The sequence below is a fragment of the Procambarus clarkii genome, chromosome 40 (assembly GCF_040958095.1).
Source record: "Procambarus clarkii isolate CNS0578487 chromosome 40, FALCON_Pclarkii_2.0, whole genome shotgun sequence".
Classification (NCBI taxonomy): Eukaryota; Metazoa; Arthropoda; class Malacostraca; order Decapoda; family Cambaridae; genus Procambarus; species Procambarus clarkii.
Genome location: NC_091189.1, coordinates 16,973,181 through 16,994,129, shown reverse-complemented (window position 1 = coordinate 16,994,129; position 20,949 = coordinate 16,973,181). Strand labels below are relative to the sequence as shown.

At 44.0% G+C, this 20,949-nt stretch overlaps 1 protein-coding gene across 1 annotated transcript in view; it reads right to left on the bottom strand.

Annotated features, from left to right (window-relative positions):
• LOC123757940 (uncharacterized) overlaps positions 1–20,949 on the bottom strand; it is a 444,009-nt gene that overhangs the window by 83,039 nt on the left and 340,021 nt on the right. The gene's annotated exons all lie outside the window — the stretch shown is intronic.

The window sequence follows — 20,949 nt, the reverse complement described above, 5'->3', positions numbered from 1 at the left end:
AGCTTCAAACGCACTATTTAGAAAAACAATATGTATATGATATTGATAAACTTATGAAAAGTTCAATCCTTTTAATTAACTTTCAAATGCATCATTAATTCAAACAATTGCACAAAACGGTATATTCATCTAAATTTGTAAGAGATATAACATCCATTATCATTATAAATGTACTTTTAATGTGAATATATTGCAATTTAAAATAGTTTTTAATCTACTTGAAAAATTCTGTTATTCGAGAATTTTTATAAAAGAGTTTTTATATGCGTGGAAAAAGTTATCTACCTTTAGCTTCACTGGAATATAAAAAAAGGAGTTTTTTATTGTTATTAAAAGTATCACCAATGAATGCTTTTTATTTTCAGGGAACAAAAAACCTGTTTAGAGATTTTGTAAGATAACTATAAGGAGAAGAGAGTTATTATCCTTATCATTATCTTATCATTATCATTATTATTATTATTGAGAAAATCCATTAGAGCTATGAGGTGGACGCGAACCTGCGACCAAAGCATTGCCTGTCGCGTACTGGCAATTATTAATAAATAATAATAATAATAATTTAATAATAATAATAATAATTATTATTATTATTATTATTATTATTATTATTATTATTGAGAAAATCAACTGGAGCTCTTAAGTGACTCGAACCTGCAACCAGTGTACTGCCAGCTGCAGCCTCCAGTTTCATACATATATTACATGAGCATCACCATATGCCATACACATAATACATGGACACCACAGCAATACACATAACACATACACATCACCATCTGCAATATATCAACATGACAAGAGATATGCAAATGCACATTTATAGTTAGCCAAAGGCATTTAGGTAAGGGGGAGCCAGACGTGATACATTTAGTTTAATTCCGCACTCTGAACACAATAATCACTCACAATATATTATAATTATATCGGGAGTAATTCCTAGCGTAAATCCCGGATTGGTTTAAACGGGTTCCCTAATGAGGGGGTGGAGAAGATTGGACGAGGGAATCCCAGTGAGGGGAAGGTAGGGGAGATTGGACCAGGGAATCCCAGTGAGGGGAAGGTAGGGGAGATTGGACCAGGGAATCCCAGTGAGGGGAAGGTAGGGAAGATTGGACCAGGGAATCCCAGTGAGGGGAAGGTAGGGGAGATTGGACCAGGGAATCCCAGTCAGGGGAAGGTAGGGGAGATTGGACCAGGGAATCCCAGTGAGGGGAAGGTAGGGAAGATTGGACCAGGGAATCCCAGTGAGGGGAAGGTAGGGGAGATTGGACCAGGGAATCCCAGTGATGGTGGGCAGGTGGTTACTTACCCTCTCAGTACTTACCTTCTCAGTACTTACCTATCACTGACTACCTCTTTATTCCCCGCCTACTCGCCTTGGTGTTCCCGTTGCCTTATAATTGAGTTCTTCTGAAGATCGGCTTCCGATCATCAGGTATCTTGAGATTATCTTGAGATGATTTCGGGGCTTTAGTGTCCCCGCGGCCCGGTCTTCGACCAGGCCTCCACCCCCAGGAAGCATCCCGTGACAGCTGACTAACACCCAGGTACCTATTTACTGCTAGGTAACAGGGGCATAGGGTGAAAGAAACTGTGCCCAATGTTTCTCGCCGGCGCCTGGGATCGAACCCAGGACCACAGGATCACAAGTCCCGCGTGCTGTCCGCTCGGCCGACCGGCTCCGTCGGCCGAGACGGAGCTCGCCGGCTCCGAGCGGCCGAGACGGCCGCTCCGTCTCTCTTTTCATTAACTAGGTAGAAGGTGGCTTCCACAGCTTTGTCTTTCAGAGGATTCCACTTCTTCAAAATTAGTACCTGCTTGATACCTGCTTGATGGGGTTCTGGGAGTTCTTCTACTCCTCAAGCCCGGCCCGAGGCCAGGCTTGACTTGTGAGAGTCTGGTCCACCGGGCTGTTGCTTGGAGCGGCCCGCAGGCCTCATACCCACCACAGCCCGGTTGGTCAGGCACTTTTTTTTAGAAACCAATCTAGTTTTCTCTTGAAGATGTCCACGGTTGTTCCGGCAATATTTCTTATAGTCGCTAGGGTGATATTGAACAACCGCGGACCTCTGATGTTTATACAGTGTTCTCTGATTGTGCCTATGGCACCTCTGCTCTTCACTGGACCTCTGATGTTTATACAGTGTTCTCTGATTGTGCCTATGGCACCTCTGCTCTTCACTGGACCTCTGATGTTTATACAGTGTTCTCTGATTGTGCCTATGGCACCTCTGCTCTTCACTGGACCCCTGATGTTTATACAGTGTTCTCTGATTGTGCCTATGGCATCTCTGCTCTTCACTGGTTTTATTCTGCATTTTCTTCCATATCGTTCACTCCAGTGAATGGTACAAATATTTCCTCACATTTCTCCGCCTCATTTGCGTTTCCAACTTCCACTTATGTCCTCTCCTCCTACTTGTTCTCACTTTACAGAGGCAGTCCTTTATTTATCTTGTCAATTCTCCTCAGTATCTTGAATGTTGTGATTATGTGCTCTATGTTTCTACTCACTTCCGGGGTTGTGAAGTCCAGTTACATTATCTCAAAGCTCAACCCTCTTATTGCTGCCAATTATCTTGTTGCTCCCTTTCATACTTCTCAATTTCGGTGTTATGCTTCACAAGGTGCGGATTCCAGGCGGGTGCTGGATACACCAGTGTTAGTCTAATCAAATCTGTATAGATTGCTCTCAACATGTCAACATGCTGCCAAGGTTACCCTGATTGTGTGACTCTGGCGTTATTGGTCGATCATCATCAACTCCCAGAGCTTTCTCTCTCTCTCTCTCTCTCTCTCTCTCTCTCTCTCTCTCTCTCTCTCTCTCTCTCTCTCTCTCTCTCTCTCTCTCTCTCTCTCTCTCTCTCTCTCTCTCTCTCTTCATTAACTTACACTTGTTGGGACTGAACTCCAGCAACCAGGGGAAGGTGGATGAGATTGAACGAGGGAGTTTTTTAGCAAGGGTGGGCAGATGGGTAGAGATTGGACGAGCGAGTCTCAGTGTGTGTGGGCAGGTGGGTGGTAGACGGGCTGGTGGGTGGAGGATATGATAGTAGTAGTGGTTGGTGGTTAGGGAATACTGGTGGGGTGAGGGGTAGTGAATGGATAGTGGTAGAAGGTGGTAGCGGGAGCCCAGGAGCCAGAGCACAGCATGAAACAATACATACTGGTGCACTTGTGTTTAAGTTTGTGATTTGTGCTTGGAGTTTGTGCTTTTAATTTGTGTTTGTGGTTTGTACTTGTAGCTTGTACTTGTAGTTCGTGCTTGTAATTTATGCGTGTGGTTTGTGCTCGTGGTTAATGCTTGTCGTGTATGCTTCGAATATTGCTAATTGCAACCTGCCCTGTTGGCAGTGATTCGGCATTATATGTACAAAATGATATCAAACCCCTTTTTGTAATTTTTCCCCTACAATTACTCCTGTACCCCCCTTTATATCAAGCCCCTTTTTTTTGAGTTGACGCATAATTACAGCTGTATCCGCAGTCACATCAAACGGAAAACTACCTACAATATCCCGCACCGTTGTCGCCCTGTACCGGATTTCATTTCACTTTGTACAGTAATATACTACTATTATGGCCTTGCATATTCATACCGGCAGTTTACCTCATGACAAGTGGCAATGGGGAAACAGTCATTTTAATTAATATTGGAGTGTTTTGGGGGGGTATTTAGGGCAGGGGTATCCAAAGGGTCAGATTTATAGACAGCGACACGTGATTTGAATATTCATTGCTCTCAAATCATGCTTGAAATTTGTAATTTTGTCTGCGCACAAACGTTGCTATTTTCTGTATAGGTGTGGGTGTGCGTGTGTTTGATGTAACTTTTATAGCATATTATGTAGTAAACGAGATTTTTCGTAAATTGTTGATAGCATATTTTGAAAAATATGAAAGATAACACTTATTGAACAACTATATTAGACAGGAAAATACATACACATACACGCACACATATTATAAACATTATATATATATATATATATATATATATATATATATATATATATATATATATATATATATATATATTAAAGTTTACAAGATATACATTGGTTGATACAATGAGTGCATTTCCCCCTCTGGATTGCCACACTGAGGCGCTGAAACAAAAAACTGGAAGCCCTTGGGTCTCTGGTGACGTCAAAGAGCTTGGAGCCCAATTCCTTGAGAAATCCCAAGGCACTCTTGCCCCAGGGGCCATGCGTCTCAGACGCTATGGGAACAAAGGTGTATTGACCTTCCAAACGCCTGTACTTGAGTGATTTAGCTGTTTCTCTGTTGTTGGCCACCCCCTGTACATAGGTGTCAGCCAGGGTGGATACACATGTGTAGTCCCACAACAACTCTTTCCCCCTTTTCTAAGGGAATATACTGATACCGTCAGGGCGAAGTGCGGGGTCATTCGGGTTTTGGTCCCCTAGGATGCGAGGTTCTCTCTCCTCTGGACATCCTCTTGATGATGTTATTGATCTCGTTGTGTCTTGCATGACAGCTGAGTATTCTCGAACGTAATGCTTTAAATTAGACTTAAAATATTTTTTGTAATGTTTTTATTTATTTGAAGGAAACAACGTACTGTTTTAAATAGCTCCCCTACACCCAGTAATACACCCTTCATACAACAATACACCCAACACCCAACAATACACACTACACCCAGTAATACACCCTTCATACAACAATACACCCAACACCCAACAATACACACTACACCCAGTAATACACCCTTCATACAACAATACACCCAACACCCAACAATACACACTACACCCAGTAATACACCCTTCATACAACAATACACCCAACACCCAACAATACACACTACACCCAGTAATACACCCTTCATACAACAATACACCCAACACCCAACAATACACACTACACCCAGTAATACACCCTTCATACAACAATACACCCAACACCCAACAATACACACTACACCCAGTAATACACCCTTCATACAACAATACACCCAACACCCAACAATACACACTACACCCAGTAATACACCCTTCATACAACAATACACCCAACACCCAACAATACACACTACACCCAGTAATACACCCTTCATACAACAATACACCCAACACCCAACAATACACACTACACCCAGTAATACACCCTTCATACAACAATACACCCAACACCCAACAATACACACTACACCCAGTAATACACCCTTCATACAACAATACACCCAACACCCAACAATACACACTACACCCAGTAATACACCCTTCATACAACAATACACCCAACACCCAACAATACACACTACACCCAGTAATACACCCTTCATACAACAATACACCCAACACCCAACAATACACACTACACCCAGTAATACACCCTTCATACAACAATACACCCAACACCCAACAATACACACTACACCCAGTAATACACCCTTCATACAACAATACACCCAACACCCAACAATACACACTACACCCAACAATACACACTACACCCAACAATACACACTACACCCAACAATACACACTACACCCAACAATACACACTACACCCAACAATACACACTACAATACACACTATACACCCAACAATACACCCAACAATACACAATACACCCAACAATACACACTACACCCAACAATACACACTACACCCAACAATACACACTATACACCCAACAATACACCCAACAATACACACTATACACCCAACAATACACCCAATAATACACACTATACACCCAACAATACACACTACACCCAACAATACACACTATACACCCAACAATACACCCAACAATACACACTATACACCCAACAATACACACTATACACCCAACAATACACACTACACCCAACAATACACCCAACACCCAACAATACACACTATACACCCAACAATACACACTATACACCCAACAATACACACTATACACCCAACAATACACCCAACAATACACACTATACACCCAACAATACACCCAACAATACACACTATACACCCAACAATACACACTATACACCCAACAATACACACTATACACCCAACAATACACCCAACAATACACACTATACACCCAACAATACACACTATACACCCAACAATACACCCAACAATACACACTATACACCCAACAATACACCCAACAATACACACTACAATAAACACTATACACCCAACAATACACACTATACACCCAACAATACACCCAACAATACACACTACAATACACACTATACACCCAACAATACACCCAACAATACACACTACAATACACACTATACACCCAACAATACACACTATACACCCAACAATACACCCAACAATACACCCAACAATACACACTATACACCCAACAATACACACTATACACCCAACAATACACCCAACAATACACCCAACAATACACACTACAATAAACACTATACACCCAACAATACACACTATACACCCAACAATACACCCAACAATACACACTACAATACACACTATACACCCAACAATACACCCAACAATACACACTACAATACACACTATACACCCAACAATACACACTATACACCCAACAATACACCCAACAATACACCCAACAATACACACTATACACCCAACAATACACACTATACACCCAACAATACACACTACAATACACACTATACACCCAACAATACACACTATACACCCAACAACACTGTACCTCTACACTTTGAGTACTACCGTCACATATAAATACTTCACACGATACAAGACAAAAGATGATGTTATTTATTTTATATATTCTTTGAGAATCCAAGTGCAATATTGTGCACCTGTTGCATACAATTTTCACCTGAGAGTCAGTGTTTCATTAAGAACAATGTTTTCTTGTCTTTATCAATGATTTATTAGGAATTAAATGTTTTATTTTTCATATGAGATAATGATTTATAATGAATAAACGTTTTATTTTCTTTGGCAATGTTTTATTAGGAATAATTATTTTATTGTGTAGTGTGTATCTAAGTTTTATTGTGAGTTTATTTCGTATCTCTATATTTTATTTTGTCTATGTTTTATTTTGTATATCTAGGTTTTATTATGAATAATTTTTTTTATTCCACAATGTTTTATATCAAACAACTGGAACTGCGAATATAATTAAATAAAATTATAATCGTATTACTTGCAAACATTTCAAATACCTGTTATATTGCACGTATTAAGAACACCAGATGTGATCACCTGGCGAGTCCAGCGGACTCGATCACCTGGCGAGATCAGCTGGAGGGACCAGCTGATCTTCCCTGTTGACTGAAACTCCCAGATGATAAACTTTGCCAAAACACAATTCAAGATTCGCGGAGCGAGACGGATTAAGAGAGTCCACGGCCTCTGGGAATGATGAGTACGAAGAGAGATGAGTCTAAGGTACATGAATTTTTATAATTTTCCCTGCTCTTTATTGATTTAACAGAAACAGACACACAGAACCTTATATACTACATATGTAAGGCCAATCCTGGTGTATGCGGCCCCAGCACGGAGCCCGTATCTTGTCAAGCACAAGTCGAAACTGGAAAAAGTTTAAAGGTATGCCATTAGGCTAGTCCCAGAGGCATGAGTTCCGAAGAAAGGCTGCATGAAATGCACCTCACGTCGCTGGAAGATAAGGAGAGTTCGGGGAGACATGATCACTACCTACAAAATTCTAAGAGGAATCGTCAGGGTAGAAAAAGATAAATTGTTTAACACGGGAGGTACATGAACAAGGCGACACGGGAGGAAACTGAGTACCCACATGAACCACAGAGACATTAGAAAGAACTTTTCAGTGTCACAGTAGCTAACAAGTGGAATGCATTAGGCAATGATGTAGTGGAGGCTGACTCCATATTCAGTTTGAAATGTAAATATGATAGATCCCAATAGGCTCAGGAATCTGTACATCAGTTGGTTGACGGTTGAGAGGCGGGACCAAATAGCCAGAGCTCAACCCCCGCAAGTACAACTAGGTGAATACACACACACACACACACACACACACACACACACACACACACACACACACACACACACACACACACACACACACTCTGGTATAAGCTTCCATGTCAACAATGCCCATTATTCTTTAATTTGTAATCTGTAGTTCAGTTCCTTCTCGTGTCCCATACAATAATAGCGTACCAGAATATAATTTTTACTCTCCGAAAATATAATAAAGAAACACTTCATGTATAAATTACCTCACAAATAAAACTTTAATAATACAAAAATTTCATTCTAATGTACTATTTCACCGATTTTAATCAACGAACTTGCAAGGGGGGAACCATTACGTTTGAATATTCTTAACGTTTTTATTGTTTCCATTCAAGGTGAAAATTGGTAGTGTCACTGATGCTGGCGGAGTTTAATTCCCGGTTGTGTAGCTGTCAGGGCCGAGCCAGACAGATCGTTTCCCTGTCCATGCTGCTCTTCTTCTGTCCTGATTTCCAGCCTCGTTTGGCCCGGTTGTCGATCCCTGTCCCGCTGTTTTTCTTGTGTTTTATTTGTCTTTCTGGGATGCTGTTTTAAAAAGATTATTTTCCCCACAGTATCATGCTTGATAAAGATTTTTCTTTTAAGGATGCTGCTTTAAGCATATTTCTCTTCCTAGAATGTTGTTCCTATAATGATATTTACCTTAGGATGATGTTTAATGAAGACTTATCATCTTAGGAAAAATGCTTAATAAATAATTTGGTTCTAGGAAGTTGCTTAATCAAAATGTTTCTCCCTTGAATGTTGGTTTATGAAGATATTTATCTCCAAGACGACGCCTCATCCGGGTGACTCCGCAAGAAATATATTATTTGTTTATTACTCAACAGTCTTCAAGATTAGGTGAGGTTTTGATTTTATATTTTCCTACCTGACTGTATGAGTGTAACGGTTCTGTTGTTACGTAAAGTATGGGGACAATAAACACAGACACTTAGAAAATATATATATTTGGACGACTGTAGTACACAGAAGTTTGCAGGTGACACTTGGTGAGCAATGGTGTGATAGCGAGTTGAGTGCACTGAGAGTCGGTACAGCATCTCTCAAGTGTCTGTCCTAAACCACACTTGAAAGTAGACTCGCTACTCTGCTGCTTATATGCTAGGACAACATCTCACTGTTCTCCAAAGGTTGGAAGGCATTTTAACTGTAAGTAGAGAAAAGGTTTGAGTTTAGTAATTACTGCTAATGAGAGCTTTGATTCTCTCATTAGGCTAATGAGTTTGGAGCGAGTATATTATTGAGATAATCTACTCGCTACATAACTCCCCCTCCTGGAGGATGAAAGGAAAACACTTGATCAAGGAACCTGCCTGGTCGGTGAATTGTACGCCCTGCACGTGTTGTATAACCCTCAAAGTTAACTTCCTCCTCATCGCTGATGTCATCTAACTGTGATTGTAGGGTGGGAGGTGGCATAGGATCGTCCGTCGTCGTAGGATCAGGTGGTGGTGCAGCTGGTAACTGGAGTCGTAGGGTGGGAATTCGCACAGGATCGTCCGTTGTCGTAGGTGGCGGTACTGCTGGTAACCGGGATTGTAGAGTGGGAGGTCTCACAGTATCGTCCGATGTCATAGAATCAAGTGGTGGTGCTGCTGGTAACTGTGGTCGAAAAGTGAACGGCGTTGTCGCCGGATGTGTCTCTGGAGGGATGTCTGGAGCAGCGTCTCAGTGTGCTAGTTTAAGGCGATCCATGGAGATGTTTACCCGCTGTCTATGGCGGTCAATGGTGAAGAACTTCGGTGTTCGAGAAACCACTTTAAATGGTCCTTCGTAAGGTGACGTCGGACAACGTCGAGTCTTACAAACACGTGTTCAGTTGTGTGGAGCTCATGAGGCACATACGTAGCACAAGTTGGCGTGGTGGAGTTGGCCGAATGCTTGTCATGGCCGCCCGTAATTTTCAAACAAAAGTAGGGTCCGGGGGTGTTACGAGTGGCGTCGGGGTTAAGAATTCGCCCGGAAGCCGCAGACTAGATCCGTATACCAAGTCTGCTTCCGAGAATCCGTTGCCCTCCTTCGTGGCCAAACTGATGCCAAACAAGACTAATGGAAGTTTGTCGATCCAATCATCAGGGCGTGCTTGAGCTCTTAGGGCGACTTTTAGCTGTCAATGAAAGCGTTCTACCATTCCGTTCGACTCAGGGTGGTATGCAGTGGTTCGGTTGTGTGTGGTGCCGAGGAATTCCATAAGTTCCTTCCATAGATATGATTCAAACTGTCGTCCTTGGTCGGTGATGATGACAGAGGGGCTGCCAAAACGGGCGACCCATCCCGAGAAGAAAGCCTGGACCACTGACTCACCTGAGATGTTGATTAATGGGATTGCTTCCTATACATATTTGGACGAATGTAGTACACAGCAGATTGCAGGTAACACTTGGCGAGTAATGGTAATAACGAGTCTACTTTCAAGTGTGGTTTAGGACAGACACTTAAGAGATGCTGTACCGACTCTCAGTGCACTCAACTCGCTATCACACCAGTGCTCGGCAAGTGTCACCTGCAAACTTCTGTGTGCTACAGTCGTCCAAATATATATATTCTCTTAGTGTCTGTGTTTACTGTTACCATACTTTACGTAACAATAGAACCATTACAATTGCATTGCGTTTGTGCTTGCTTGAGTTGTTTGGTCTTGATTGAGTTGCGTTTGGACTTGCTTGCGTTAAGTGTCTGATTGATTTTCAGTTTTTATAGCCCAGCAGTAAGCCCAAGATCATATAAGTGCAATCGAGTGAATCTTCTCTAGTAGCATCACCACACATGGTCATATTATTCTGTATTCCGCCTGGGAGATCATTTATACAGACAATAAACATTACTGGGTGCTAGAAATGAACCCTGAGGTACTCCACTAATAACATTTCTCCAGTCTGGTACATTGCCACTAATTACCGCCGTCATTTACGTGTCAGAATTTTTGTTTATCAATGTCAATAGTCTTCCTCTCGCCCCATTCTTTCAACTTTGCTTCAAAATAACAGTAGTATTTCGCCCCTCCAAAACGTTCCCGCTTCCAGAACAACTTCTTGCGTGGGACTTTGTCAAAGATATTTTTTAGGTCCAGAAAAATGGAGTCAATCGAACTATCTCTTTCCTGCAAGATGTTCTTGTCTCTATCATAAAAAGTAAATGTTACATAGGTTCTTCCCATTCCAAAACCATACTATCTATCATTATTATGTCTTTTTTTCCATGTATTCTACCCATTCCTTTAAAATTATATATATATATATATATATATATATATATATATATATATATATATATATATATATATATATATATATATAGCCTAAAAAAAATCAGTTAAAGCGGAATGGTCAGCTCTGGTGCTCCTTCTCTCAGCACCCAAACTAGGACTCCATTTTGCCCAACTGCTTTGCTTCTTCGTAGTTTCTTGAACATTTGTTTTTGTTCTACTTCATCTGTAGATACTTCTATGTAGTTTATGTTCTCTGAAATCCATATGGAGTCTGTTTCCCTGAAAACCTCATTTTTCACGAATCTACTTTTCAAGTGTTCATTTAGTGCTTCACACATTTCATTCTCTGTGAATCATTCCTCATTCTCAATGACTGGTTTGTATGTGTGTTCATTCGCGCGTGTAAGGGAGGTTATCTTGAGGTTATCTTGAGATGATTTCGGGGCTTTTAGTGTCCCCGCGGCCCGGTCCTCGACCAGGCCTCCACCCCCAGGAAGCAGCCCGTGACAGCTGACTAACACCCAGGTACCTATTTTACTGCTAGGTAACAGGGGCATAGGGTGAAAGAAACTCTGCCCATTGTTTCTCGCCGGCGCCTGGGATCGAACCCAGGACCACAGGATCACAAGTACAGCGTGCTGTCCGCTCGGCCGGCCGGCTCCGGGAGTGTGTATTAGTTTACCTGTGTGAAGTAGTTTATGTTTGTGTGCATGTGGAAGCAACCCATCCTTCTGTTTAGTACTTTTTGTAACTTTGTGAACCATAGTATAAAATTGACGTAAAATGCAATTAGATAGTAAACTTTGGAACTATTCACTTTATAGTCCGAAAAAATATAGCTAAAAAAATCGTAAATATTCCTAGGCCTAGTATAACACATATCTACAATATGTGTTATTCTAGGATAGCGTGTATTAGGACTAGGAAGGTTAGGTTAGGTTAGTTTAGATTTTCTTTGCAACACAAGTACAAAACCTTTTTCAGTTTGTCGCAATTCAATAATAACGATTTTTTCTTTTTAATTGTCCATTAAGTCATATATGTACTATGGTCCTGGTCGTTACTACAAGTACTAACTAAACAGGAGGACGGGCTGGTGGCAGTGTGTCTTGGTCTGTCTGTGGTAGTGTGCATCCGTTAGTGTGGGTGAGTAACTAAGTTTAGCACATGTTAGGGAAAATGCTTCCATGGGGGAAAGGCAATGAATGTAAATATCAGATTAATATGCAATAATATTACTGTCATTAATAGTTTATATGTTTGATATTTACCGACCGCCTTATATCGTTGAACATGAGGGAATACTCACTTCAATATTATTCATCAAGCGGATTATGTCGTTGAAATATGGGTAATATGAGAGTGATATTCTCCAACCCAGCCTTGTGTCCCCGGTAATTTGTGCTAAGTTGAGCTACAGGAAACTTGTGTAATGATACTGGCATAGCACTTTCTCCTCATAATTACCTCGTGTTACATTTTTTTCAGTTTAATTCTCTCTTCCCCTTCACTTCCCTGCTCCTAATTATCCGCTCCTTATCCCTCTATCATCTTTACTCTCTCTCTCCTTCCCCTTCCTGACCCTCACCCCTCCCCTATCCTTTCTTGCCCCCTAACCTAACCCCCCAACCCCAACCCCACACCCCCTCCCTCTGATATAAACAGTAGTCAGTTATGTGCTAAGCCGTAAGTGCCCAGTGCCAAGGGTCCGTAGGCCAAAACACTGGCACACATGACGTAGTGCCTCATCAACACTCCTGCTTTATGGAGGGAAGGTGCCAGGGCCAGTGGCGCCTGTGTTTAGCTTAGTGAGATGGAAGTGAGGCTAGGAGAGGAGAGGGAAAGAGAGAAGAGGGAGGGAGGGATGGAGAGAGTGGCAATGCAAGAGGGAGGGAGTGCAAGGCTGATGGAGTGCCAGATACGAGGGAGGGAGTGCAAGGCTGATGGAGTGCCAGATACTGGTATTGGATTTAGAAACATAGTAATTTGAAAGGTTGGAAAAAGGCGAAGTGCAGGCTGGCTGTTGGTGCGTGTGTATTTGCAAATTGAGCCTGGAGGATCGAGATGTTAGCTCTAGGGCCCCGCCTTTATAACAGTCGATTGTCTAAGGTACTGACTTAACTACTAAGGGACTTATCGTAACGAGTACATACATTTCTCGCGCGCACACACACACACACACACACACACACACACACACACACACACACACACAGTGGCCTGGTAGCTGAGTGGACAGCGCGCAGGTCTCTTAATCCTATGGCCCGGGTTCGATTCCCGGACCAGGCAGAAACAAATGGGCAAAGATCTTTCACCCTGATGCCCCTGTTACCTAGCAGTAAATAGGTACCTGGGAGTTAGACAGCTGTTACGGGCTGCTTCCTGGGTGTGTGTATGTGAAAAAAAATTAGTTAGTAGTTAGTAACAGTTGGTTGATTGACAGTTGAGAGGCGGGCCGAAAGAGCAGAGCTCAACCCCCGCAAGCACAACTAGGTGAGTACACACATATCCAGGATGTGGCTCGAAGCAGCTGTCTAACTCCCGGGTACCTATTTACCGCTAAGTGAGTAGAGACATTAAATGAAACTCTGCCTATTTGTTTCTGCCTCGGCCGGGAATCAAACCCGGGTCCATTGAACTACATCCCTGGCCTCTGCCCGCTTGGCCACGAGGTTATTTTGAGGTTATATCTTGAGATAATTTCGGGGCTTTAGTGTCCCCGCGGCCCGGTCCTCGACCAGGCCTCCACCCCCAGGAAGCAGCCCGTGACAGCTGATTAACACCCAGGTACCTATTTTACTGCTAGGTAACAGGGGCATAGGGTGAAAGAAACTTTGCCTATTGTTTCTCGCCGGCGCCTGGGATCGAACCCAGGACCACAGGATCACAAGTCCAGTGTGCTGTCCGCTCGGCCGACCGGCTCCCACGAGGACCTGTGTGTGTGTGTGTGTGTGTGTGTGTGTGTGTGTGTGTGTGTGTGTGTGTGTGTGTGTTCACCTATTTGTGCTTGCGGGGGTTGAGCTCTGGCTCTTTCGTCCCGCCTCTCAACCGTCAATCAACTGGTGTACAGGTTCCTGAGCCTACTGGGCTCTATCATATCTACATTTAAAACTGTGTATGGAGTCAGCCTCCACCACATCACTGCCTAATGCATTCCACCTGTTAACTACTCTGACGCTGAAAAAGTTCTTTCTAACGTCCCTGTGGCTCATCTGGGTACTCAGTTTCCACCTGTGTCCCCTTGTTCGCGTACCACCAGTGTTGAATAGTTTATCCTTGTCTACCCTGTCAATTCCCTTGAGGATTTTGTAGGTAGTGATCATGTGTCCCCATACTCTTCTGTCTTCAGAAGACTTCACCTGCCTGTGTGTGTGTTTGTGTGTGAGTGCGTGTGTGTATATGCACGCACCTAGTCGCTGTCTAACATGTGTTTACGTGGTCGAGCAATAGCTCTCGGTACCCGTCATTCAATCTCATGATCTGTTAAAGCAATGACTCGTTCTTTCTTCAGATGGTGATTACTGAACTTGCCTCAACGAGCTCCTCTTGTAGCCCCTTCCATTGGCCTACAAGTTTTTGTTGACGCCTCTTCGGCTCACTGGAGTTTCCGTGTGTATTATGTCTTTTCAAGAACATCACATGCAAAATAACAACCGAAATTAGGTGTTTGAGTTCAAAGACCTGATTGGCTCCCTGATCAACATTCACTGTTGGTAAACAGTGTAAGGAAACGTAACATCTCGTCCTACTCAGGAATCGAACCAGCGACCAATTGGTTGTGTCTCGACAGTGCTAACCGCTATACTAGTAGTTCACTGTAATGACCCTTGGTGCTGCGCTGCCCTTGGTGCTGCACTGCCCTTGGTGCTTCAAGACGCTAGTGCTCTCTAGAGTGGAGTACTGCTGCACAATGACAGCCCCTTTCAAAGCTAGAGAAATTGCTGACCTGGAGAGCGTGCAGAGATCCTTTACTGCTAGAATCCACTCAGTAAAACATCTAAATTATTGGGACCGACTAAAATGCCTAAATCTGTATTCTCTGAATTAGGCATTTTAGGCATTTTACTGAATCTGTAAATCTGTAACCGCTGCTAACACAACTCTCTTGAGTTTCCTGACATGACCGAATGTTATTTTTCCCGTCTATCTGTGCTCACCTGTCAGATCCTTCCCGTCTATCTGTGCTCACCTGTCAGCTCCTTCCCGTCTATCTGTCCTCACCTGTCAGTTCAATCCCGTCTATCTGTCCTCACCTGTCAGATCCATCCCGTCTATCTGTCCTCACCTGTCAGCTCCTTCCCGTCTATCTGTCCTCACCTGTCAGTTCAATCCCGTCTATCTGTCCTCACCTGTCAGATCCATCCTGTCTATCTGTGCTCACCTGTCAGATTCTTCCCGTCTATCTGTGCTCACCTGTCAGATCCTTCCCGTCTATCTGTCCTCACCTGTCAGCTCCTTTCCGTCTATCTGTGCTCACCTGTCAGATCCATCCCGTCTATCTGTCCTCACCTGTCAGAACCAGGTTGTCACTGGCTCCTATGGATCTGAGAACGATTTAAGTAAGTTGTAATGAACCTCACAAGTCAAGCCTGGCCACAGACGGTACATGGGGAGTAGAACTACCAGAACTCCAGGAATACTCGGGTTTACTCCAAGAATACTTCCGGTATACCTCAGGTATACTCCAAGAACACTCAGGTATACTCCAAGAACACTCAGGTATACTCCAAGAACACTCAGGTATACTCCAAGAACACTCAGGTATACTCCAGGTATACTCAGGTTGCTCCCGGTATCATTCAGCAATTGAAATATTGAGAAACATAGTCGCAACATATTATTCAACATGATTGCGAAATGGCAATTAATATGGTCAAAGGCTATTTTTCTGTAATGCGAACCATGTAACATTAATCACATTAAATGCTGACTGAACAATGTGTAAGATAATGTGTAAGATAATGAAGTATTGTTAGACATATACACTTCAAAGTTGACCTCAAAACTGGCTTCAAAATTCCCTTATACGTAGGATGGTGAATAAAATATTTGAAGCAAAGATTGACTTTAAAAAAGTACATCAAATTTACTTCAAATTTGACTTGAAAATTGCTGATTAATTTCCCTAGAGTGATGGATCTGACTTCACTATCAGTTCCCTCAGGAAGCTGGAAAATGTACCGGAGAAAAAGGGCTTAATTACAGCAGCAAGACAGAGGATAATAGACCTTATGACTTCAGTCTCAGTGTCTGTAACGAGAGGTGAGTTAAGTCTCTTTGTCCCCCTCACTTAACGCTGAAGCTAAACCCCTGCCATGGGAGGGATGCTCCCATGCTGCCATGGGAGGGATGCTGCCATGGGAGGGATGCTCCCATGCTGCCATGGGAGGGATGCTGCCATGCTGCCATGGGAGGGATGCTCCCATGCTGCCATGGGAGGGATGCTGCCATGCTGCCATGGGAGGGATGCTCCCATGCTGCCATGGGAGGGATGCTGCCATGCTGCCATGGGAGGGATGCTCCCATGCTGCCATGGGAGGGATGCTGCCATGCGAGGGATGCTCCCATGCTGCCATGGGAGGGATGCTGCCATGCTGCCATGGGAGGGATGCTGCCATGGGAGGGATGCTGCCATGGGAGGGATGCTGCCATGGGAGGGATGCTCCCATGCTGCCATGGGAGGGATGCTGCCATGCTGCCATGGGAGGGATGCTTCCATGCTGCCATGGGAGGGATGCTGCCATAGGAGGGATGCTGCCATGGGAGGGATGCTTCCATGCTGCCATGGGAGGGATGCTCCCATGCTGTCATGGGAGGGATACTTCCATGCTGCCATGGGAGGGATGCTTCCATGCTGCCATGGGAGGGATGCTTCCATGCTGCCATGGGAGGGATGTTTCCATGCTGCAATGGGAGAGATGCTCCCATGCTGCCATGGGAGGGATGCTTCCATGCTGCAATGGGAGGGATGCTGCCATGCTGCCATGGGAGGGATGCTTCCATGGGAGGGATGCTCCCATGCTGCCATGGGAGGGATGCTTCCATGCTGCCATGGGAGGGATGCTGCCATGCTGCCATGGGAGGGATGCTGCCATGGGAGGGATGCTCCCATGCTGCCATGGGAGGGATGCTTCCATGCTGCCATGGGAGGGATGCTGCCATGCTGCCATGGGAGGGATGCTTCCATGCTGCCATGGGAAGGATGCTGCCATGCTGCAATGGGAGGGATGCTCCCATGATGCAATGGGAGGGATGCTTCCATGATGCAATGGGAGGGATGCTTCCATGCTGCAATGGGAAGGATGTTTCCATGCTGTAATGGGAGGGATGCTTCCATGCTGCCATGGGAGGGATGCTTCCATGCTGCAATGGGAGGGATGCTCCCATGCTGCCATGGGAGGGATGCTTCCATGCTGCAATGGGAGGATGCTCCCATGCTGCCATGGGAGGGATGCTGCCATGCTGCCATGGGAGGGATGCTTCCATGCTGCCATGGGAGGGATGCTTCCATGCTGCCATGGGAGGGATGCTCCCATGCTGCCATGGGAGGGATGCTCCCATGCTGCCATGGGAGGGATGCTTCCATGCTGCAATGGGAGGGATGCTTCCATGCTGCCATGGGAGGGATGCTCCCATGCTGCCATGGGAGGGATGCTGCCATGGGAGGGATGCTCCCATGCTGCCATGGGAGGGATGCTTCCATGCTGCCATGGGAGGGATGCTGCCATGCTGCCATGGGAGCGATGCTTCCATGCTGCCATGGGAAGGATGCTGCCATGCTGCAATGGGAGGGATGCTCCCATGCTGCAATGGGAGGGATGCTTCCATGCTGCCATGGGAGGGATGTTCCCATGCTGCCATGGGAGGGATGTTCCCATGCTGCCATGGGAGGGATGCTGCCATGCTGCCATGGGAGGGATGCTGCCATGCTGCCATGGGAGGGATGCTGCCATGCTGCCATGGGAGGGATGCTCACATGCTGCCATGGGAGGGATGCTGCCATGGGAGGGATACTCCCATGCTGCCATGGGAGGGATGCTCACATGCTGCCATGGGAGGGATGCTCACATGCTGCCATGGGAGGGTTGCTGCCATGGGAGGGATACTCCCATGCTGCCATGGGAGGGGATGCTCACATGCTGCCATGGGAGGGATACTCACATGCTGCCATGGGAGGGATGCTGCCATGGGAGGGATGTTCCCATATAAACGGAATGTCAATTGTAACTAGTAACTTAACTAGTTGTCATCGTTAAGTTACTAATTGGTACCAAAATATATAGAACTGATTAAACTATCCAAACCTTTCGTGCAATCATTCAAGAGTAACAAAGCAACTGACATTCCGTTTGTAGCAATATTTCTAAACTATACATTTATTCCAATGTCTCGCGGAAAGTGATATTTAACTAGACAATCATTATAGTCTATCGTTTACCCTAGAGGCTCACACCTCTGCTACTTTTCACTCTAAGTAACACTCTATACAACTGCAGACATTTTAATTCGACGGAGGTAGCTTTAAGTGACATATGAAAGTGAGAAATGCTCATCATCAAAGATGCAGTCCAATTCAACTATTGTCAAAACCACCCATAATGCAGGAATGGCATTCATAGCACCTTTGCCTCGGCACTGAATAGCTATTTGGATTCCTCGTCTCTATTGCTTAACACCCAGAACACTGCTTCTCTCTCGCATTCAGGATTCTCAAGTCGTCTCACAGTCCCGTGAGGCAAAGGGTACTTGGAGAAAGCCATAGTCCTTGGAATCTACATTTCCCAATCCCGGGCCTTCCTTGAAGAAAAGACCCGGTCGGGAGATCTCTCCTGGGAATCTAGGAGGGATAATTGAAGGCCGAGTGCAATCATCATTACTGCCATTTGAATATTTATATTTTATTGAATCCCGGATATTTGTGATGCTTCCGTGCCGTAAAACCCGATTTCATTATATCGAATGACCCCCCCCGCCTATACGGATATCACGAGAGGGAATGGGTCTTAAACCGGCTCATTTTCGCGTAACCGTGATTATTTCTTTGCGACCGAACGATTACGGACCTTCCTGGGAAGCGTCGAAGACACGCTGTTTATACTCCGTCCCATCCAAGTTTGACACAACAGTTAGAGGAACAGGTAAAGTGACTCGAATGGAAAGGCTGAGTGAAGGCGAGGGAGAAAGAAAGATAGGATGAGGGAGGGAGCGAGACGAGCGAATGGTCAAGAGGGAGAGTTAGGAGGGAGAATGAGAGTGAGGGTGGAAGGAAATGGGAAGTAACGAGGCAGGTTAAGGAAGGCAATACCTTGAAATTTAGACTGGAGAGAGAGAGAGAGAGAGAGAGAGAGAGAGAGAGAGAGAGAGAGAGAGAGAGAGAGAGAGAGAGAGAGAGAGAGAGAGAGAGAGAGAGAGAGAGAGAGAGAGAGAGAAAAGACAGACAGACTGAGCGAGAGAAAGAGAGAGTATATACACCACTCTCTTGGACGGCCTGCTCCATCATTTATCCAAATTCTGGACAAAGTTGTCGGAAAATCCGACACCATTTAATATATCATACATACAGATAATTGTAGCTGTGTTGTATAAACAAGTTAACCCATAGAAAACGTAACTTGTAGTGGAATTACCGTCTAAAGAAAACGGGATATCATCACCACATACCATTATAAATTCACCAGCTATTCTGCTGGGAATTATTCTTAAATACATTAGTCTTTGGACTTTACCATCATAAAACATCTCATATAAATTAACTTAATTATCAATATTAAAGTAGAGTAAATGTGACCCTTCTATCACTTATTGACATCTGGACAATGTAAGCCAGGCGTCAGAGTGAGGAAGGAGGGCAGCCATTGTTTATACTAGACCAGAGGCTCACGGGAGCAAATACGGCTCCTGTTAATTTTACTTGGACGAAGTGTTATGGAAACCAAAGGTGTACCATTATCACACGCTGTCAACAAATTCAAGTTAAGTGTTCTTTCCGAAACTCATGTATCTTTCATTTATGGCCATTAATGTCATTATATAAGGTTGTCCGGTTAGAGCACGACATAGCCTCAAACTAAAGGTAATTAAGCCAGGTCTTTATTGTTCCATGTACAGTGTTTCTCTGATATACTTGTCATATATAGGTTTCTGGCTTTACAGTTAGAGCCCTTTTGACAGGTCAAGACGAGGAAGCATATGCTTTGTGCATCAGTTACCAGGGTGATGGAAGCTACCTCAAAGAGGGAAAATGTGGCGTCTACAATCTAGTTATACCTGGTGGACTAAAGCTTGCTGTACAAATAAGATAAGGAACCTTTTCAATGTATGTAGTCTAATTCTGTAGTTTGATTGGCTGCATATATATAATTTAATTAATATAAACCCCCCTAATGTGTAGAGGATCGATTTGTGAGATTATGAGATTATTGCAGAAATACAGTCCACTTATCATTATACAAATTGCTATCGAAGTATATAAATTAACGTAAATATAAATTCATATAAATTAAATAAATATAAATCTCACAGGTCGGTTCCCACAAAAGTAGATGAAAGTTGGTGCAAGATGACTCACCGCTCTCTAGTCTTGACCCGTTCTTGGTGACCTGGTGAGTAGATCAGAGCCCTCAACACCGGAGAGATGACATGGGAGATGTTATTTATAATTCTTATGATCTCAAGGTTCCCAGCCTGGGCGAACTTTGAGGACACCCAGAGGTTGGGAGCCACAA